The sequence below is a fragment of the Pongo pygmaeus genome, chromosome 15, assembly GCF_028885625.2.
Source record: "Pongo pygmaeus isolate AG05252 chromosome 15, NHGRI_mPonPyg2-v2.0_pri, whole genome shotgun sequence".
NCBI lineage: Eukaryota > Metazoa > Chordata > Mammalia > Primates > Hominidae > Pongo > Pongo pygmaeus.
Window position 1 is genome coordinate 44297197 of NC_072388.2, and position 23246 is coordinate 44320442.

Below are 23246 nucleotides of genomic sequence, written 5' to 3' on the forward strand. Positions count from 1 at the left end.
CCATGCAATTTATTTGTTGAAGGAAACCAGGGCAGAGTTTCTCATATTGTGAATCTTGCTGATTGCACTACACTGGTGTCATTTAACTTGTCCCTACGACTACTATATTTACTGTAAAGGGTATTTGGAATTAGAGGGTTGATCAAATTTAGGTTCAGTTTTAGGGCAGGAATACTTTACAGGTGGTTCCATTAAAGGCATGTGAAAATTCTGTGTGTCTCTCTTTTTGTGACATAAGGGCCCTGGGGATCATCGATTAGATCTATTATTTCATTATGGTGACATTATAATTCTATAATTCCTGCTTCCTCTATGAGTTAGAAAAACTTTGGTAAGGAGAAGCTTTCCCTCATTAATTATATGTTACCTCAGGTATAGCTCATACAGGAAAAACGTGATTTTTTAACGTAGTGTATTAGTCTTTTCTCATGCTGCTGTGAAGAAATACCCAAGACTGGGTAATTTATAATGAAAAGACGTTTAATTGACTCATAGTTCTGCATGGATGGGGAGGCCTCAGGAAACTTACAATCATGGTGGAAGGCACTTCTTCACAGGGTGGCAGGAGAGAGAATGAGAGGAGAGTGAAGGGGGGAAAAGCCCCTTATAAAACCATCAAATCTCATGAGAACTCACTATTACAAGAACAGCATGGGGGAAACCACCCCCAGGATTCAATTATCTCCACTAGGTCCCACCCTTGACAAGTGGGGATTATTACAATTCAAGGTGAAATTTGGGTGGGGACACAGAGCCATACCATATCATCTGACATTCTCTTAAAGTGCTGTATACATTTTTTTCCTTGTGCATCATTGTGGCCTCACTGATTTAAACATATTTGAAGTTTAAATCAGTTGCAGCTATTATTTTTATTGTTTCTCAAAATGCTCCTTTTTTTTTTGGCAGTGGGAATTTAGCCATGAAATTTAAAACATATTTTTAGAAAATTCCCTTAATATATGTCATGAGAGTTTGTGTGATTTTATTTAAAATGTAATTTAAGTAGTTTTAATGTATTATTCTTATAGATGCAATAAATTTTACTGTATTATTATTAGACTAAGAATTAAAACTAAATTTGAGTTTTGTGCTAGAGATGCCATTATCGTGACTCTTCTAAGGGACAGCCTTGGAAGTCCTGTGATCAGCCCACCTTGGATGAGGTTCCCTGCTTGTCTCTTCCCCTCTTACCATTTTCTTATTTGAAGTGGTTTGAACGTGTTTTTGTGACCAAAAGGGCCTAAGACAGACATGAGAAGACTTGGTTTTTGTTCTGACTCTGGCATTAACTAAGTTACAATTTGTTGAATTGGTCTAGATCAGCATTTTCCCCAATGATATCCCTCAAAACACCAACTCTGCAGGATCCTCTTTAAAGGGTTTCTTGCTCAAATAAATTTCAGATATATGGCCAATAATTTTGGAGTATCACTAGGCCTAGTAGCATAAAAGGCTATCAGAACTTTACATGAAATAAATGAATTTAACTTGATATAACTGTGTGGTTTCCTTAATCTATCCTGCCACAAAATCATTACCAGTACTATGCTGTGCCTCTAGAGTTCCAAGGAATACTTGGAAAATGCTGGGTTAGCTAATGTCTAGGTCTCTAGTTCTAACTGTGAAAGTTTGACTGCAATGACAAAATGTGTCAGAAAATCGGAGTTTTTTTTCATGTGAAAGCTGCTTTCCCTCTTGTGTCTTCCTCTGCTTAATAATTGATACTGACTATCTCATCTTAATGGGAAGATTCTTTTCTGGCTCCCAAACTTCAGACTGGATGTGAATTTTTGTTGCAGTAATTTCTAATGAGGACTAGGGAAAATTAGGGTTGGCTTTGTCAAGGCAGACAAAAGTAGATTTGTAGGAAGATAAGTGCAACATTGGGGTATTAGATAATTAATTTAGAAGAATGAGATTTTGGAGTCATCCAAAATAGAAATTAAAATTTAAGCCAGGGGAGTCATAGTGGAAATAGAAAATGGAAGGATGAAGTTACTCCTTATAAACTGGGAGGATTTTTACTCTTCATAACAAACATTTAGCATCTTGGGGCTTTTGGTTTATGGACCTTTTGGTTTATGGCCACTAACTGGGTCACCCTCAGTAAATCATATTCCTCTGTGGGCCACATCTCCTTTATGTGCAAAATGAGAGTGTTTCACAAAATGTTTCCTTCTGTTCTAAGTCAGTGATCCCTATGAAATGTGCTTAAAAGCCTTCTGTGTTTTGTATACTATTGGTCTGTGGAGAAACACAGTCAAAAAGACTTTCCTTCTTAAATGTATTTATACTCCCAAGAATCAATCTGTCTTAAAATACGGGGTGGAATTTTCCTGAAGATATTGGGAATGTTCTTGGTGGAAATAATATAGTGTTGGGAAAGGAATTAGTGACAAGCAACTTAGAATTAAAGGGAAGATATAGTAAAACTCTAAAAATTATTTTTTCTTTCCAGTATAGAAATGCACAAATAAATATGAGGTAATTATTAGAATCAGAGTAATACAGAAAAAATGCTGAATGTAATTGATTTTGATTATTTCAATAGATTATTGAAAGCAGAAAACACAGATATAGGCAATAGTAGTGAAAGAACGTAGACTCTGGGACAAGTAGAGCATTTGAGGTAGCTCTCTACGTGGTGGAAAAGACCTTATGGGCAGGCTGGGACATCATTTCAGATTTTTATTTTCAATTCCCAGCATGTTCTTTTGCTAACCTTTTTCTTTTTAATTACATTCTCATTTTATCCAAGCCAACAGCTTCAGAATTACCGTGCTTTTCGTTTCATGCAGTCGGTTTGCAAATAGAGCATGTCTGGGTTCCTCTGTGGCAAAGAGAATTTAAAAAAAAAAAAAAGTTAACTTTGATTCTGTGACAAAATGTCTGTAAACACAACAAAACTTAGTCATGGTCCCACACAGAGTGGCTTTATTAAGCTATCTGGTCCTGACTTCTCCCAAAGTAAAGCTTTAAAACTCCTTAAACATATTTACTAGCCTTAAGCAATCAATGCTAAATGACCTTAATGTTTACTTCTAGTGAAGAACACTTCACATCTTAAGGATACAAAAGTAGTCCAAGCATTCAATGGTTAAATGGAGCAAACAATTTTTTATTTATCACCTCGGGCCTGAAAAACTATTGCGTACAGCAGTCATAAGCAGTGTCCACTTTTAATATGGTATTTGCAACTCAAATGTTTTCTTCTTCAATTTTAATCTGCAATTGCAAATTCCGTATTCCCTTTTGTTTGTCATATCCTCGGGGCTTTGTTCTGCCAAATCGTTGGCTCACCACTTTCCATGGTAATTTATAGAACCCGGTTCACTGTGTGTCACTACAGGTTATAAATGAAAATGAAAACAATTTGCTGTTAAGAAATATTTCTGAAACAAAATGCAAATAACATATTGAAACAAACTACAGCTATTTTTTAAAAAGCTGTGCAGTATAATTATAGGGATTGTATGATAGTAAATTTTCTTTTTAAAAACATAGACTTTCTGTCTCTCTGAGGGTATTCTTCTGTATTTAAATTACTTTCTCTTAGGAGCCTTTTTTCTATTTCTGCTTTTCCCAGTCATTTGGCTTCACTGGACTGTGGTGGGAGTGGGGTTCTTAGAGATATTCCTCAGGGTTTGCAAATTCATCTGTACACCAAGAATTGCTGCTAAATAATCTATACATTCATGGACCATTATTTTAAAATATAAGTTGTGATTTATAATATTTAAAATTTATTTAAAACTAGGCCAGGTACAGTGGCTCACACCTGTAACCCAGTACTTTGGGAGGCCAAGGCAGGTGGCCTGGGATCAGGAGTTTGAGACCAGCCTGGCCAACATGTCTCCACTAAAAATACAAAAATTAGCCGGACGTGGTGGCGGTTGCCTGTAATTCCAGGTACTTGGGAGGCTGCGGCAGAATTGCTTGAACCGGGGAGGCGGAGGTTTCAGTGAGCTATTATGCCTCTGCACTCCAGCCTGGGCAACAGGGCGAGATTCCATCTCAATAAATAAATAAATAAAAATTTATTTAAAACTAAAATGAAATCATAGCATTTTCCTGTTGTACATTTTCTTAACAGTTTGTCAAATATCACCTGTATCAAATGAATATTCTACATGTAAATCTAACAAGGAGTTTCTTATATTTGTAGTGAAACACTTCTCTGTGTAATTTGTTGATTAGTAGTTAGAATCAAATTAGTCATTAAAAGAATCACCATGAATTGATAGTGTGATTCTTTTAGAGAAGAGTCTCTTCCTCATGAGTTCATGAACTTCTGGAAATTACTTGCTAAATTTTATGTGTACAAACATATATGTTTATTTTTTTTCTGAAGAGAAACTCGATAGCAGTGTTCATCCAGTTTTTAAAAGTGTCTGTGACCAAAAAAAGATTGGGAATTACTGTATGAAGAAACTATATGAGGCTGAAAATAGTGAGTAGACTGAATTTGCTTGGAATGATTTATATTTTTAAAAAATGTATTAAAATTCTCAAGTCTGCAAGTAAGAAAATCTTTTGTATGTTACTTTGTAGTAGAGTGTGGCATATTCCAACAATAAATTGAATACACTCTTGTAATTGCCTATAAATAAGGAAAAACTCAAACTCTTCATTCTTTCAGGGAACTATTACCAATACTAACCTGTGTTTTTATAATTAAGTCACTTTTATTTTGTCCTCTGTATTTGTAAGGAGCTATCATTTACTGGAAGGAATATTCAGATCAGAAATTGAGAGGTTGGTTTTAATTTCTTTTCTGTTGCCTGATCTTTTAGCATTGGGATAAAAAATTGTGACTTTTATTCTAAAAGATGGTAAATTAATTAAAATAATTTTTTAGTTGTCTGATTTTAAACAATCACGATATCCAGGCAACTGACTGATAAAAATGTTTCTTTTTAAGCTAATCACACTGGTATCAAGTAGTTATAAATTTAATTTCCCTTTCCTTCAATATTTGTACCTATGGAACAAATTTAAGTATATATTCCCATTTGCTTACTGGAAATGCTAAGAAAAATAGATATTATCTGTAAACACATAATACTCAGAAAATTGAAATATGCTTTGTGTTTCCTAGAAAATTCAGACTTAGTCATCAGAAAATACATAGCGCACAGACCACACATTTAATGCTTTTTCCACTTTCTTCCCCATACTTCATTCTAGTTTAAGACCTTGAATTCCACATCTATACCTCTGATCCCAGATAACCTGGTAATGTAATTTGGGCAAAGGTAGATTGTTCTTTAGTAGCCATATGGTGGTGTCCATAATTAAATATGTACGGACACAACATTTGTTTTTCAAGATTGTGCTACAGCCAGCCAACGAATAAGAGACCTTAGGCTTTCAAATATCACAAAATTCCTCAACAATATTCTGTGTTTGAGAACTCATATATTTCTTACTGACACCAGGTAATGTTATTTCAGCAATGACTTTTGACTAGTAAGCCAGGATATTTTATATTTTTAAATAATTTATTAAGATCAAATTTACCTACATCAAAATGCATAAATCTTAAATGCAAAATTAAATGAGTCTTGACAAATGAACACACACAGGTAAACGGCATCTCAATCCAAATACAGAACATTTCCATCTCTAGCTAAGGTTTTCTGTACACACCACTTCCACAGGCAACCACTGTTCTGATTTTTATCCCTATAGACTAGTTTGGATTGTACATGAACTTTATGTAAATAAAATGTAGTATGTACCATTTTGTATCTGGCTTCTTTCATATGAACTATTTAAAAAAATCTGTCCTATTCTCTACAGTTTGTCTTTTTGTCCCTATTTTGGTACCACAATATATATATATGCCTGTCCTGCTAATGGACACTTGGGCTGTTTTGGCTACTAAAGATAAAGCCACTACAATTTTTTTTTTTTTTTTTTTTTTTTTTTTACAGAGTCTCACTCCTGTCACCTAGGCAGGAGTGCAGTGATGTGATCACAGCTCGTTGCAGCCTTGACCTCCTGGGCTCAAGTGATCCTTCCACCTCAATTTTTATTTTTAGTAGAGACAAGGTCTTACTGTGTTGCTCAGGCTGGTCTTGAATTCCTGGACTCAAGTGATCCTTCCTCCTTGGCCTCCCGAAGTGCTGGGATTACAGGCAAGAGCCACCATGCCTGGCATATAAACATTTTATACAAGTCTTTGTGTGAACATTTGTTTTCATATTTCTTGAGTAAATACCCAGGAGCAAATATGCTCACTTATAGGGTAGGTGTGATGGTTAATAAAGGTGTCAACTTTATTGGATTGAAGGATGCTTAGATAGCTGATAAAGTATTGTTTCTGGGTGTGTCTGTGACGGTGTTGCCAGAGGAGATTAACAGTTGAGTCAGTGGACTGAGAAAGGAAGACCTACCCTCAATGTGGGTGGGCACCATCCAATCTGCTGCCAGCACAGCCAGAACACAGTAGGCGGAAGAAGGTGGGATAGGCTGGCTTGCTGAGCCTTCTGACTTTCACCTTTCTCCCTTACTGGATGCTTCCATCCATCCCTCCTGCCCTCGGACATCAGACTCCAGTTTCTTTGGACTCTTGGACTTACACTAGTGGTTTGCTGGGGGCTTTTGGGCCTTTGGCCACAGACTGAAGGCTGCATTGTCAGCTTCCCCACCTTTGAAGATTTTGGACTTCAACTGAGTCACTATTGGCTTCTTTCTTCCTCAGCTTGCAGAGGGCCTATCATGGGACTTCACCTTGTGATCAAGTAAGCCAATTCTCCCTAATAGACTCCCTTTCATATATACATATATCCTATTAGTTCTGTCCCTCTGGAGAACCCTAATACAGTAGGCATATGTTTAACTTTATTAGAAATTGCCAAGCAGTTTTCCAAAATATTGGTACCATTTTATAATTCTACCAGCAATGTTACAGGAGTTTCAGTGGCTCCATATCCTTACCAACATTTGGTGTTTTCAGCTTTTTAAAATTTAGCTATACTAGTGGGTGTGAAACAATATTATCATTGTGGCTTTAATCTGCATTTTCCTGATGATTAAAGATGCTGAACACTTTTAAATGTGTTTTATGTATTTTTTATTGTAGTATGTTCCCAATTTTAAAAATTAGACTTTTATTAATTTGTATGATTTTTTGTGTTTTCTGGATGTGTGTGTGTTATATGTACGTGTGTGTGTTTGTGGCTTGACTTTTCATTTTCTTAACACTTTTTAGAAGCATGGACATTTTTAGTTTTGATAAGGTCTAATTTATTATTTTATGATTAGGGATATTTATGTACTCTCTAAGAATCATTACCTCCCCTAAGATTGTGAACATATCCTTCCACGATTTCTTATAGATTTACAGTTTTAGCTTTTACCATTAGGTCTATTATCTGTCTTGAATTAATTTCTATTATAAATTGAAGTAATTTGCATTTTGGTCATTTGTCCCACCACCATTTGTTGAAAATATTCTCTTTTCCCCACTGACTCTAAATGTGGTGATCTATTTCTGGAACTCGATTCTATTTCACTGATCTATTTTTCCACCCTTATGCCAATGCCATGCTATTTTGATTACTGTAATATTATAAGTTTTGAAACCACATTGTGTTAGTGCTCTAACCTTGTTTTTCTTTTAAAAATCATATTTGGCTACCTAAAGTTCTTTGGGATTTCTTAAATATTTTAGATTTATCTTGTAAATTTGTATAAGTAAACTGACTGGGGTTTTGATCAGAATGGTGTTGAATCTATACAGAATTTGGGGAGAATTGACACTGTTTCAATGTCGATTCTACTAATTCCTAAACATGGGATGTTTGTTTATGTAGGTCTTCATTAATATCTGTTAAAATATTTGTAATTTTTTTATTGTAGATTAAATTATTTTTAAATTTTACTTGCAGTCATTCTAGTATACACAAGCACAGCTTTTCTTCTACATTGACTTCATATTCTGCAACCTTGCTAAATTTACTTATATCTAGTGTTTTTTGGTTATTTGAGATTTTATAGATAACATCTATATGATAAATTTATATACTTTTAAATTTCTGTGACTAAAGACTTAATACTTCCATTCCAATCTTTATCCCTTTTATGCTTTTTTGGTCTTTATCACACTGACTGGATTCCTGAACTTGAGGGACAAAGGATAATATCCAGTATTTTGCCAATAAATATAGTATAAGTTACAGGTTTTCACAGATGCCCTTTATCTGAATGAGGAGCTTCCCTTCCATTCTTAATTTGTGAATTTTTATCATGAATGGTCCCTGTATTTTGTCAGAGGCTTCCTCTTATTTTGTCAATATAATAAAATGTATTAATTTATTTTCTAATGTAAATTCTACTTGGTTATGACATATTCTTTTAAAAATATATTTCTGCATTTGATGGATATTTTTAAATTTTGCATCATATATTCATGAGGGGTATTGGTGGGGTAGGAAATCTGGTCAAGAGTTTTGCTACAAAGGGAAATTTTAAAATGGGGCAATAACTCGGGAAGTATAAGGTATAGTAAGATTTTTTTCTTTTAGTGTGGGAGAAATTAGAAGTGATCTTAAATAGATGTTTTTCTTTTTTTATATTTATTTATTATTTGCTCATGTTCACTTTTTCCCAAGTCTTTAAGATGGATTACCAAAAAAAAAAAAAAAAAAAAAAAAAAAAAGTAGAATAGAAAGGGAGGCAATTAGTAACTTTACCTTTTTATAAGGCCTTAAAACTTATCCCTTCCTAGGAAATACAATGGGCATCATCCTGTATTTTGGAAGAGAAACAGGTGTAGTTACTATATGGCTGTCCAGGTAGACAGAAGAACTCACAATGTGATGTGGATGCTGGTTTTATAACCCTGTGACATACACACCACAGAGCCCAATCCCCGGTTTGTGAATTATTTTTTTTGTTACTAACATTAGAAGTGTATAACTTTGGTATTTATTTTGCCTGGCTGCTCCCAAAATCTGATTTTAAGTTACTTATTACAGGTAAAATAGCATGATATGCTGGTCAAATTGCTTTTTTATTTATGAAATGGGTCCTGAAATGTCATCTGTCTTTATAAGTAGAAACACACTGACATTTTCCTACTCTTATTTTCACGATTTATTCTCAAGGTTATGCTTATCAGTTCTACTTTTACATTTTATAATCTTCATTGGCCAAGAATAACATATTCTTTTTTAAAATTAAGTGTAGAAAGGTTTTGCTTCAGAGTAAATGAGCCATTTTGGCTGGTCATCTGTTATTAACATTTGTAATCCATATTTGCTTTTTAGTTTTCCTGATAGCTGAAAGGAATTAATGAAACAATTTCCTTATGAATCAGATACCTTCTTATCAGAGAAGTAAAACTATTTTTACCCTCAATTTTCTTGGACTTTTGTTAAAAAAAAGAAGATTCACTCAATCTGTCTACCATATATAAATTACCACAAGTAAAGAACCATATTATTCTACTTTCTTAGATTATGAACACCTTAAAGGAAGGCTCTTTTTTATCCTCACCACCTAGAATAATGTTTGATATGTTGGGAGGCACTTAACATTTAAAGGATCAATTTAAATGCCTTAAAATTTCTAAATATGCCAGTCCTATTCTAGAAAACTCATTTTCCAAAGTGCTTTTGCTTATATAGTTGGTACTATAATTTAGATTTGGTAGATCTACTCTTATAATAAAACCTATATAGGGCTTAGACCCTATTTTTATTTTATCTTCAAATTAAATTTGAAATTTGAAGAACTATTTTCAGAGATTTCTAATTTATAATTTCTTTAAAGGATTATAAAATATTTTGAAGAATTTTAAAATGGGCAATTTAATATGCTCTAACTTCTCTTAAAATATTACTTCTGCTTCTTTTCTTTTGTATTTTATATTGTGTTCCAAATATGCTCTCAATTTTGACATTCCTTTTTTTCCTATGGTAGGAGCTCTTGAGAGCATCCAGATCTTTGTGGCATTTCTAATTGTGACTTCTCAGGTCTTTTGAAATCTGAGATAGTTGACTTCAGGAGCCAAAATATTGCCTAAGTCTATTTCATGCCCACACTCCCTTTTCCTCATATATCCACATTCCTTTTCCTGTATTTAGAGTTAGTTTGTTTTGAATGTTCTTCCTTTCCCTAAGGACTGATAAACTTCCACATTTTGGCTATTTTCTGGAGGCATTAAAAATACTGCTTCCTCCGTTTTATTTTCTAGGATTTACTTATTCACTTGTGGCAGACTGGCATGGTTACTACTTGAGACCGTCATTACAGCAGTTACTACTGTTACTGCTTGAGACCATCATTTACGAGACTGAACGAAGGGACGAACATAGAAATGAAAACTTAAGACAAAAGAAACTGTTTTAAAGGATCCAGGGGAAGAGAGCTCCCTGATTCTAGTGACCAAAGGCAGCCCCTTGAGCTTCCACAGCCCTTCGTATTTATTGGGTAGAAAGAGCAGGGAGGAGGAAGTAACGATTGGTCAGCTGCTCAATTGATCACAGGTTCATATTATTGCTAACAAGCTTCAGATGTGCCTAATCACAAGAAACACTGTGCTTAGGGCGTGACTGCCCTCAGCATTCCTTCTGGGTGGCAGATGCAGTTTGTCAGTTTGCCAACATCCTGCTTTCATGAGAAACAGTTTGCAGGCCGGGCATGGTGGCTCATGCCTGTAATCCCAGCACTTTGGGAGGCCAAGGTAGAAGGATCACAAGGTCAGGAAATCAAGACCATCCTGGCTAAGACGGTGAAACCCTGTCTCTACTAAAAATACAAAAAAATTAGCCGGGCGTGGTGGTGGGTGCCTGTAGTCCCAGCTACTCGGGAGGTTGAGGCAGGAGAATGGCGTGAACCCGAAAGGCGGAGCTTGTAGTGAGCCGAGATCGCGCCACTGCACTCCAGCCTGGGCGACAGAGCCAGACTCCGTCTCAAAAAGAAAAAAAAAAAAAAAAAAGAAAAAACAGTTTGCTCTTTGCTCATATAGCCTCCAGTGGTATACTGACTTGATGGTACAGTACACCATTCTTTCAGCCTCCAATTTATCTCTCCCTTTTTGTTAATTACTTGAGAAAGGCAATTGCAAAATGTGCAACCTTCAATTGCCGGTTGGTGGTTTGTTCTGTCTTCGTATTCAGCTCATAGTGGGGGAACCAGGCCCATGGTTGGGATCCATGTGTCCCTCCAGTCTCCCATTCCGTGGTCGTACACACCTTGAGGGCACCCACACTGTTTGTTCATTTCCTGCAAAAACAAGCATACCCTGGTCCCCAAGTTAGTAAATCTACCAAAACAGAAGCAAAGGTTTTTGTGGCTGTAGCTGGGAGGCATGCCATTGCGGAAGCATTTGTTCTACAAGCTACAGCTCAGCTTCTGCCTCTTTGGTTAATTGCCACGGGGTAAAACTTTCCATTGATAACGAGAAGCAGGCTCTTTCTGATTAACAGAAGGCACAGAGAAAACAAATCGAAGCTTATCCCTCTCGTGCAATAACATAGTAAAAAAAATCCTTAAACCTTCCATTTGTACTGCACAGGTGGGTCTATTAGATGCTATGGGTTGTGATAGATAAATCTCTCCTAGTTGTACTCCCAAATCCCCGACCTCCTCGCTTCTTCTTACATAGAGAAGAGGGCAATTTACAGGGAATAAGCAACAGTTGAGTCAAATCCGCAAACTCATTTCTCCTTATGTGGAGAAGGGTGCAATTTACAGGGAATAAGCAACAGTTGTGCAAGATATTCTCCTGGTTTAAAACCTAAAATCTTATGACATTCCCACCACCTGAATTTCTCCTTCAGAATCCGAATCAATAACTCCCGGGACTACAGTAATACCCTGTAAGTTAAGATGACTTTTACCTAAAATTACTCCCATAGATCCAATTTTTCTACACTTATAACATTTAGCATTTTTGCAACCACAAAAGAAGATGGTACAAGCCAATTTTCATCCTCCCTCTCCTGTTCATCACCCTCGATAGGTGCGGTAGGTGGGGCAAAAAATTCTCTCAAACTCTGAAATAACAGAAGATCGCACGTACCAAACTCCAAACAAAAAAGAGAAAAGAAATAACCAAATTCTTCCCCCTGTTACCCTGATCAAAAACTTCCCGTTCTTTGTACCTCTAGGGTACTGACCAGTACCTTTTTAGAGCACTGACCTTATGTTGCTGCCAGCAGACTTCTAACAGGGTTTCTTGTTCGTCTGGTTGGTTGTAGTTCTTTTCTTTTCCAGCAGATCTTCCTCGTTCAGGTCCTTATAGGACCCTGCCTGTCCCTGCAAGTTTCTGCTAGTCTTTGCTAGTCTCTGCTAGTCCTTGCTGGTCTTTGCTAATCTCTGCTAGTCTTTATCTATTCCTATGGTCCCTGTTACTTCCTGTAAGTCCCTGTCTTCCCTACCTATCTCTATTTATCCCTACTTATCTCTATTTGTCCCTGCAGGCCTCTTCAGTTCCCTTCAGGTGTCTTCAGGTCTCCGTTTGTTCCTGATAGTCCCTGTTAGTACCTGTTCAGGTGCCACTTGTGGCAGACTGCCCTGGTTACTACTTGAGACCGTCATTACAGCAATTACTACCGTTACTGCTTGAGACCATCATTTAAGAGACTGAATGAAGGGACAAACGTAGAAATGAAAACTTAAGACAAAAGAAACTATTTTAAAGGAAGGATCCAGGGGAAGAAGAAGAGAGCTCTCTGCTTCTAATGAGCAAAGGCAGCCCCTTGAGCTTCCACAGCCCTTTGTATTTATTGGGTAGAAAGAGCAGGGACGAGGAGGTAATGATTGGTCAGCCGCTCAATTAATCACAGGGTCATATTATTGCTAACAAGCTTCAGTTGTGCCTAATCACAAAAAACACTGCACTTGGGGCGTGACTGCCCTCAGCATTCCTTCTGGGTGGCAGATGCAGTTTGTCATTTTGCCAACATCCTGCTTTGAACATCCTGCTTTCATGAGAAACAGTTTGCTGTTTGCGCCTATAGCCTCCAGTGGTATACTGATTTGATCATAACTCTCATTCTTTTGGCCGCCAACAGTCACTCTATTCCTTAAAGAAGACTACATTAAAATTCTTAGTTCATTAATATCATTGCAAGAATTTTTCATAGAGAAAAAGTGATTTAAAAATGCACTGAGAAGATGAAATTGTCATGAACTGGAAGTTTGCTACCTATATATCCTCAGTTCTTTTATGGAATCACTTTTTTATATATCAGAAACATAAGCTCATCCAACAGAGCAAATAATGTTTCCTGTTTGACTTGGAATTCATTGGTATATTAATCCTAGCTACCCTATGAAAGAAATGTGCAGGGTTGAAATATAAAGGTACATCCACTGCCGGGAAAAAAAAGTCATCGAAACCATTATTTACTTGTCTTCATTTTCTGAGTTCAACTCTTAAAAACATCTAGTGTGGTGAACAGAATGAATGAGAGCAAATTAACTTTCATTTTCTAGCAGGGGGAGATGGGAGATGTACAGGAGTGGATCAATCACTCCGCCACTCGCTGCACTGACAGCATTCATCCGCGTGAGCAAACTTCTGTGTGGGCAATGCCAGTGAAATTTATTTCTCAGAGCCAGTTTACTGCTTATATTCAGGGCGTCTCATCTTTCTGGCTAATCAGGATAAATTGTGTCTCGGTAATAACATTGTAGCAAGCTATTCTTTACCGTGAGGAGCCTGTAATGACTGTGTCTTACATTTGCATTAATTCTGACAAGATTTACTGGTGCTTGCTGATCTGTAAATTTCAAAATGGCAAACAGCAGCAAAGGTCAACACAGCAATAATATTAATAGCTTTAGAAAAAGGTTGAGAGACTCGGAGATTCCAGATGATAGCCTGAGTGAGGGAAATTCAGTGGATGTTTGTTATCTTCACGGGTCCTATTACTCTACCCTTTCTTTTATGAGGTAATTATAGTACCCTAGCAAAGGAAGCATGAGGTCGTAAAGGTCAATAACAGGGAATGTAGTTTAATCATAGGTAATATTTTTCTGGAATAGATTTCTTATTAAAACACTTGGAAAATCTGGTGAGAAGATATAGATCCTTAAATATTATAATTTTTATCTACAGCACATAGTTAAAACTTTTTTGAAGGTTAAGGAAAACTCAGTAACATTTACCACTCTTCTTTATAATATATTCCTCATTAAATGAAAAACTCAGGGTTAGAAAAGCGTGTTTAAAGAAAAAGAAATATACTTTCCTTGATTTTTTAGGTTTCTTATAGGAGAACATCGTCCTGGATTTTCTGTCTTGCTTTAAACATTTCCTGATGCCTCCAGAACAAGTTAACTATTCCCCCTTCTGTATCATCTCTTACCCAGATGGCACAGAGCTTTTTGCTGCTGATGCTCTCTTTGCATTGTCCTGTAATTGTTTTGTTTACTTATACTGCCCCTGTCTATACTCTATTGTCTACGGGGTAGGAACTGTGTACTTTTCATGTATAAGAGTACTTAGTTTATAATAGGTGCTTCACAGCTATTGTAGTGAAACCCAGACTACCTGAAGGTATCTTGGCAACTGTGTACGTTGTGGACAAACACCTCTTTGGTTCATATATGAAAATAACAGTCGGCTAATTTTAGTGTATGGAGCAAGAAGTTCCTGTGGGAAAGATGTTGAACAGCTGTAATGTATAGAACATCCAGATTGCAATAATCACAACGATGTTGATGAAAATAGTCAGACATGGTTTGAGTACTCCAGATATTCATCTTGAACAAAACCTGGATGAGGTCTTTAGTTTAGGCATCCTGAAGACCACAAAGCAATGGATGTAGAATAACGAGATCTACTGTGTGGGAAGAGAACTAAGTGCAGTTTGCTCTATAGTCAAACTTAAGGGGCATTATATCCAGCAAATGCTAAATGATATTGAGAGGTCTGCTGTAAAGTGTGCTAGCTTTTCTCACTAACGATATGAAGAAAATACTAAAGTGGAAAAGGAAATTTATCCTTGTGTATAGATTCTCTTTTTATTTTGTTTCATGTCTTTTAGGCCCTGTGGTTATCTGAGCCAAGATTTTGCTTATGTTAGAATCCTTATTATGCTTTGTGGGAAAATCTCAATCTTTACCCACAGAGTCTTCATTGACTAGATTCCAAAGGAAGTTTGGTTCCACTAATGACTTGGTACAAATACTCTTGGATAACTTTTCTGTTTGTGGGCCTGCACTTATTTGTCTTACATTGATCTCTGAATGCTCTGAGTTTTTCAGGCTAGGTATTAAATTTTCCCAGATATGCCAATTAAAGAGGCTGTTTTCTGTCTTTTTGGTAAGGAGAGTTGTTTCCCAATTGGGTTCTGAACCAAAGCAGAGTTTACATTAGGCTGAAGGGCTATGCCAGCTACTCTGTGACACAGTTCAATATCCTTGGCAAAAATGGCTCATTGTTTTTCTTTTGAATCATTAAACATCTGGTGAGACGTGAGCCTTGGGGATATAGACTAAGGATGAAAGAAGGCAAATGTATGTATTTATGTAGACACTTGTCTTGTAATTGCTAACATGACTAATGTCATAAAGAACAGGAGAATTAAAAGGGATGGCCACTATGGGGAAGAGACTCCTCCCTCTGCAAGTAGACTGTGGTAGAGTGAATTACCACCACTAATTCTTCACCTCTCCTTATATCCATGCCCTTTGCTTTGTAATTGAAAGTTATTCCACTGCTGACCAAATGTGCTTTACCACCTTTAACTTGGAGGTTGGTCTTGTGCGTTGCTTTGGCCAATGGGATGTCAGCAGAAATGGCAAAAGCAAAGACTTGAAATGTGCTTGGATGGTTGGGCTTTACCTTTTGTTTGCCATGTAAAGAGTTTCTGCTCCATAGCTGCCATTCTTTCAGCATGGGCACCAGAACGAACATACTGGGGTGAATCTGAGACCAACCTACGAAGAATAGATAAGCCCATCAGGATCCCGTAGTTTGAAGCAGGTTTGCCCAGCTGAGGTCAGGTGAATTCCCTCCACATGACCAACAACCCCGTGAATGAATGAGAGTAAGTGGTGGCTGTTTTTTTTTGTTTGTTTGTTTTTTGAGGCAGAGTTTCACTCTGTTGCCCAGGCTGGAGTGCAGTGGTGTGATCTTGGCTCAATGCAACCTCTGCCTCCTGGGTTCAAGCAATTCCCTGACTCAGCAGTCCAAGTAGTTGGGATTACAGGTACCTGCCACCACGCCCAGCTAATTTTTGTATCTTTAGTAGAGACAGGGTTTCACCATGTTGGCCAGGCTGGTCTTGAACCCCTGACCTCGTGAACCATCCGCCTTGGCCTCCCAAAGTGCTGGGATTACAGGTGTGAGCCACTGCGCTTGGCCAGTGGTGGCTGTTTTAAGGTAATGGTTCTGAACTGGGAACAAATTTAGTGATGTCTGGAAGTATTTTTGGTTGATACCACTTGGGGAATGGCATCTGGTGGATAGAGGCCAGAGATGTTGATAAACATCCTATAATACACAAGATAACACCCAACTACAAAGAATTATCCAACCCTAAAATATTGATAGTGCTGCTGTAAAGAAGCCCTGTTTTAAGGAAATTGCAAATTGATACCCTCACTATCTTCTACTAAATGCTCTCTGGCCCCCAGGAAAGAAGAGTCATAATTGGTCAGAGGCCAAAACCATCATTGGACCAAAGCTTACTAGTGAGCAGAATTTTTATGCATTAATGCATGACTCTAAGATATGTTTTGTCTTGTGTTTTTGTCACCATAGTAAATAAACCTAGGTAGGACCTATGTCCTTAAGGGTAAATCCAACCATCTCCCTCTTTTCTTCTTCCCCCTTTTCTTTCTCTAGGACATGCTTTGCATTTTTTTCTCACTCCTGTTCTTTCTTTTTGGATACTTTTGTGCTTGCCTCAAGGGCGCATGACATTAGGTTTGGTTTGATTAATCATGAGGACTTTCTGTTATTTGCTCAGCTATAAATAAAATGGTAGTTTGATTTCTGTTCTGCTATTTTTCTTAGTGCATGGGACTCCCCTAGGAACTCTACAGAGAAAAAGGGTGTTTGACGTGACAGAATGCAAGCAGTTCTTGGTCTCAGGAGGGACTACCATCAAGTAGCACTGAAATTTCTCCCTTAGATCCTCAGCTTCACAGCTGTTAAATTGTCTGGTAAAAATGTTAAATTCAATTGAAGTTCAAAGAAGGAGGTATAGAAGTCACTGGGTAAGACTTAATGAAGAAAATGAGAAACATTCAACAACTATTTGTTGAACCAGTTTCGAATAGGTACCCTTGGCTTTTGAGCATTCAGCCTTTCAAGTTGTAGCCACAACATTTTTCCCAGTCTTATCTACCACAATTTTCTGTTTGTTTGTTTCTTGTACTCCATATGCTAAACCAGAGGACATACTGCTGTTCAAACAAGCCTGTAGCTTTATACTGCTGTGGTGTTGTATGTGCTATTCTTCGTGCATCTAACTCATTTCCCTGAATCTATAGAACCCTTTGCATTTTAATGTTTATAACCAATATCTAATGTCAGTTTCTTTTTTTTAATCTATGTTATATTTTCTTCCTTCGAACTTTTTAGAATTGTGTTTGTGTATCTTGATGTTTCCAAACTTCTGACAGATATTAATCTTTGGTAGTCAGAAATAAGAAGTAGGAATTTCCAGGAATACTTTGGAATTCCTGAAGCTTTAAGTTAATCTTAAAATAATTCATTATTTTTATATTATTATGATTTCTCAAAAGGTGAAATTAATAGAGAATGTTAATTTAGGAGTATTTTACAAAGAGAGTAGCCTAGAATGAACATTCAAACACTGGAAAATGCCAGTCAACGTTACTGAGTAGTGTTTGAACAGTATAAAATTTGGGTCTCTTAGCAAGGTTAACAGCACTACAGAGAATCACTTGTCAAAACTGTCAAGTTAAGGATTTATTTTGCTTCCATTTCTGATTATTTCTTTAAACTTCAGTCATAGGATTTGTTTGCAATATAGCATATATATAAGCATATTAACATTTATTTTACCTGTAAGAATGACTATTAGCAGTAGATAGGAACATATTCATGAATATATCCTTATTATAAGGTACCAGTTACAAACAACACTTACTGACCAGATCATGAATGCTTCCTTCCTACTTGCTCCTGGTTCTGGTTCCTGGAAATATAGACTTTAACCTTCAGCCCAGTGTGTCAATATTTTCTGTCTTGCTTTCAATTTGATGTCAGTGATTCCTTTTACTAGTAATACTTTGTTGTTAATTGTTAAACTTAAATTTTTGCAGAGAAATTATAATACTTTTTAAATTTTCTGATTCCTTGACAGATTTTTACTTGGGTTTGGGATTTGGCAAAACATAAAATTTCCTAAAATATGCCAGGAAGGAATTCCTGCTTGGAAATACTAGTGCCTCTCAACTTACGTATTGTCTCCTATGTGCATATTCAGACTTTTACATAATACAGTCCTGCTAAATCTGCTGTAGATTTTGTGAAGAACAGCAACATGCTAGATGTAATCCTTTAGTGAGATTAATTTAAGAACTGAGAAACGTCAAATTGCAGGTGGTAGAAAATAAAATGAGAGTTTAATAAATGTAGGTAGAGGTAAATTACAGAATGTGAATTCAGTAATTCAGATATGAAGAAACTGACCAAGAATAGGAAAAGAAGTAACAGATAGAGTTACTAGTGATTGAAGCTGGGAGCAGTGGCTCACACCTATATTCCAAGCATTTTGGGAGGCTGAGGCAAGAGGATCACTTAAGTCCAGGAGTTCAAGACCAGCCTGGACAACACAGTGGGACCCCCATCTCCACAAATAATAAACAAAATTAGCTGGGTGTGGTGGCACATGCCTATAGCCCCAGCTACTTGGGAGGCTGAGGCAAGAGGATTGCTTGAGCCCTGGAAGTCAAGGTTGCAGTGAGCCACGATTGTGCCACTGCATTCCAGCCTGGGTGACAGAGGGAAGTCCTATCTCAAAAAGAAACCCCTCCCAAACAAAACCAAAAGACAATAACAATAACAGCAACAACAACAACAACAAAAAACCACAGTGACTTGATAAAGACAATGGGACAGAGAAATAACCTAAGAGATGAGCTATTAAGCTTGGGGACTAATACAATTGTGGGGTACTAATAGAAATTAAGAATTTGAGAAAAGAATCTGACCTGATCTTTATGAAGCACTAGCTAATAAACCAGGTACTATGTTACTCACTTTCATATATTATCTAATTTACAAATAGAGTAAATTCAAAAAGAAAACGTAATGTATTTGGAAATCGTATGTGGATTTGGAGGACATGAAACAATCAGTGGTCATGTCCAATTGGCAGCTGGAAATATGGGACTGGATATAGGTGAGAGGTCAGGGTTACACAGGTGTATTTTTTTCTGTTCTCAATATTGTAATTTGTAAAAGCAAAACAATTTTATTACTTATATGGAGAAAGTTTGAGTGGTCTGGATAGAAGATCAAGCCAGCCATGAAGTTCTCTTAAGCCAAAGCCTAATCCAGAGAAAGGCTCGAGCTCTCTTCAATCCTATGCAGGCTGATAGAGGTGAGGAAACTGCAGAAGAAAACCTTGAAACTAGAAATTCATTCATGAGGCTTAAGAAAAGAAGTCATGTGCATAATATAATAGTGCAAGTTAAAGCAGCAAGTGCTGATGTAGAAGCTGCAGCAAACTATCCTGAAAAGTTTTTAATAGCTAATATCATTGATGAAGATGGCTACACTAAACAATAGATTTTTGATGTAGATGAACCAGCCTTTTATTGGAAGAAAATGCCATCTAGGCTTTTCATTGCTAAAGAGAAAAAGTCCATGCCTGCTTTAAAAGGATAGACTGACTCTTTTGTTAGGGGTGAATGCAGCTGGTGACTTGAAGTTGAAGCTAATGCTCTTTCACCATTCTGAAAATTTCAGGCCCTTAAAATTATGCTAAATCTACTGTGCTGGTGCTCTATAAATGGAACAACAAAGTCTGGATAATACCACATCTGTTTATGGCATGGCTTACTGAATTCTTTCACAGTATTACTGCTCATTGACAATGAACTGGTCACCCAAGAACTCTGATGGAGAGGTACAAGGAGATGAATGTTGTTTTCAAGACTGCAAATAAAACATCCATTCTGCAGTTCATGGATCCTGGAGTCAATTCAACTTTGAAACCTTATTATTTAAGATATATAAATATATATTTTTTAAGGCTATAGCTGCCATAGATGGTGATTCCCCTGATAGTTCTGGGCTAAGTCAACTGAAAAGCTTCTGGAAAGGATTCACCTTTCTGGATGCCATTAAGAACATGGATGAAGCTGGAAACCATCATTCTAAGCAAACTAACACAGGAACAGAAAACCAAACACCTCATGTTCTCACTCATGAGTGGGAGTTGAACAATGAGAACACAAGGATACAGGGAGGGTAACATCACACACTGGGGTCTGTCGGGGGGTGGGAGGCTAGGGGGGGTGATAACATTAGGAGAAATACCTAATGTAGGTGATGGGCTGATGGGTGCAGCAAACCACTATGGCATGTGTATACCTATGTAACAAACCTGTACATTCTGCACATGTATCCCAGAACTTGAAGTGTATATATATATGAATATTCATATATATATCCATATATATTCATATATATTCATATATATATATTCATCTATATATATATAGATGAATACTTGTGATTAATGGGAGGAGGTCAAAATATCAACATTAACAGGAGTTTGGAAGGAGGTGTTTCCAACCCTCATGTATGACTTTAAGGAGTTCAAGACTTTAATGAAGGAAGTAACTGCAGATGTAGTAAAAATAGCAAAAGAACTGAAATTAGAAGTGCAGCTTGAAGATGTCATGGAATTGCTTCAATGTCATGTTAAAACTTGAATAGATAAGGAGGTGCTTTTTATGGATGAGGGAATAAAATGGTTTCTTGAGGTGAATCTACTCCTGGTGAAGATATTGTGAACATTGTTGAAATGACAAAGAATGATCTAGACTACTGCATAAACTTAATTGATAAAGCAGCAGCATAGTTTGAGAAGATTGATTCCAATTTCGAAAGAAGCTCTACTGTGGGCAAAATGTTATCAAACGTTTTTATCAAAAGTGTTGTCAAACATTGTATGCTACAGAGAAATATTTTGTGAAAGGAAGACTCAATTGATGTCATTGTTTTATTTTAAGAAATTGCCACAGTCACTCCAACCTTCAGCAACCACCTTCCTGATCAATCAGCACCCATCAATATTGAGGCAAGACCTTTCACCAGAAAAAGAAACTATGACTTATGGAAGTCTATGGTAATTGTTACAATTTTTAGCAATAAAGTAATTTAAAATTAAAGTATGTGCCTTTTTTAGACATAATGCCATTGTACACAGTATAGCATAAACATAACTTTTGTATGCACTGGGAAACCAAAATTTCTATGACTCACTTTACTGTGATAGTAGTTTTATTGCATCAGTCTGGATCTGAACCTGTAATATCTCCAAGCTATTCCTGTATTCTGAATTTGACTACTTACTTACCTTTACCAATGAGTTTTATACTTTCATATGGTTTCATGCTCCTAATTAGTTTCCTTTTCTTCAACCTGAGGAAATCCCTGTGACAATTCTTGTAAGGCAGGTCAAGTGGTGATTTGCTTTCTCAGCCTTTATCTGAGAAAGTCTTTATCTCTTCCTGATTTTGGAGGGACAGCTTTTCTTGTTATGGTATTCTTGATTAACAGTTTTTTTTTTTCTTTCACTACGTTGAATATATTATCCCTTTCTCTTCACCTCCAAAGTTTCTGCTGATAAATCACTGATAGCTTCATAGGAGTTTCCTTGTATATGAAGAATTTCTTTTCTCTTGCTGCTTTCAAAATTTTCCCTTTTTCTTTTTATAACTTTATTGTAATGCACCCCAGTGTAATCTTCTTTGGATTGATCCTGTTGGGGAAATTCTGAGCATCATGGATCTAGATGTTTATATTCCTCCCAAATTTGGGAAGTTTCCAGCCATTATTTCTTTAAATAAGCTTTCTGTCCTTTTCTCTCTCTCTTTTCCTTTTGAGATTTGCATAATGTGAATTATCTTTCTTGATGGTGTCTCATGTATCTTGTAGGCTTCCTACATGCTTTTCCATTCTTTTTTCTCCTACGATCAGATTTTTTTTTTTTTTTTTTGAAACAAAGTCTCACTCTGTTGCTCAGGCTGGAGTGCAGTGGCATGGTGCAATCTTGGCTCATTGCAACCTCTGCCTCCCAGGTTCAAACAATTATTGTGCCTCAGCCTCCCAAGTAGTTGAGATTATAGGTGTGTGTCACCATGCTAGGCTATTTTCTTTTTTTTTTCTTTTTCAAAGTTTTTGTTTTGTTTTGTTTTGTTTTGTTTTGTTTTTATTATTATTATTATTATACTTTGGGTTTTATGGTACATGTGCGCAATGTGCAGGTAAGTTACATATGTATACATGTGCCATGCTGGTGCGCTGCACCCACCAACTCGTCATCTAGCATTAGGTATATCTCCCAATGCTATCCTTCCCCCCTCCCCCCACCCCACAACAGTCCCCAAAGTGTGATGTTCCCCTTCCTGGGTCCATGTGTTCTCATTGTTCAATTCCCACCTATGAGTGAGAATATGCGGTGTTTGGTTTTTTGTTCTTGCGATAGTTTACTGAGAATGATGAGTTCCAATTTCATCCATGTCCCTACAAAGGTCATGAACTCATCATTTTTTATGGCTGCATAGTATTCCATGGTGTATATGTGCCACATTTTCTTAATCCAGTCTATCATTGTTGGACATTTGGGTTGGTTCCAAGTCTTTGCTATTGTGAATAGTGCCGCAATAAACATACGTGTGCATGTGTCTTTATAGCAGCATGATTTATAGTCCTTTGGGTATATACCCAGTAATGGGATGGCTGGGTCGAATGGAATTTCTAGTTCTAGATCCCTGAGGAATCGCCACACTGACTTCCACAAGGGTTGAACTAGTTTACAGTCCCACCAACAGTGTAAAAGTGTTCCTATTTCTCCACATCCTCTCCAGCACCTGTTGTTTCCTGACTTTTTAATGATTGCCATTCTAACTGGTGTGAGATGGTATCTCATTGTGGTTTTGATTTGCATTTCTCTGGTGGCCAGTGATGGTGAGCATTTTTTCATGTGTTTTTTGGCTGCATAAATGTCTTCTTTTGAGAAGTGTCTGTTCATGTCCTTTGCCCACTTTTTGATGGGGTTGTTTGTTTT

The 23246-nt window shown here is 36.8% G+C and overlaps 1 long non-coding RNA gene across 3 annotated transcripts; it reads right to left on the reverse strand.

Annotated features, from left to right (window-relative positions):
* Positions 1-3100: 3100 nt before the first annotated feature.
* Positions 3101-12684, reverse strand: LOC129013109 (uncharacterized). Of its 3 annotated transcripts, none has more exons than XR_010123652.1 (4): positions 12158-12684; positions 11091-11238; positions 8703-8757; positions 3101-3346 (listed from the first exon to the last, which is right to left on the reverse strand). It is a non-coding gene; the product is annotated as an uncharacterized LOC129013109 (long non-coding RNA). The 3 variants fall into 3 exon arrangements; XR_010123651.1 differs by having other exon boundaries at positions 11091-11257; XR_008493772.2 differs by lacking the exon at positions 8703-8757 and having other exon boundaries at positions 3163-3346; positions 11091-11257.
* Between the last annotated feature and the right edge of the window lie 10562 nt (positions 12685-23246).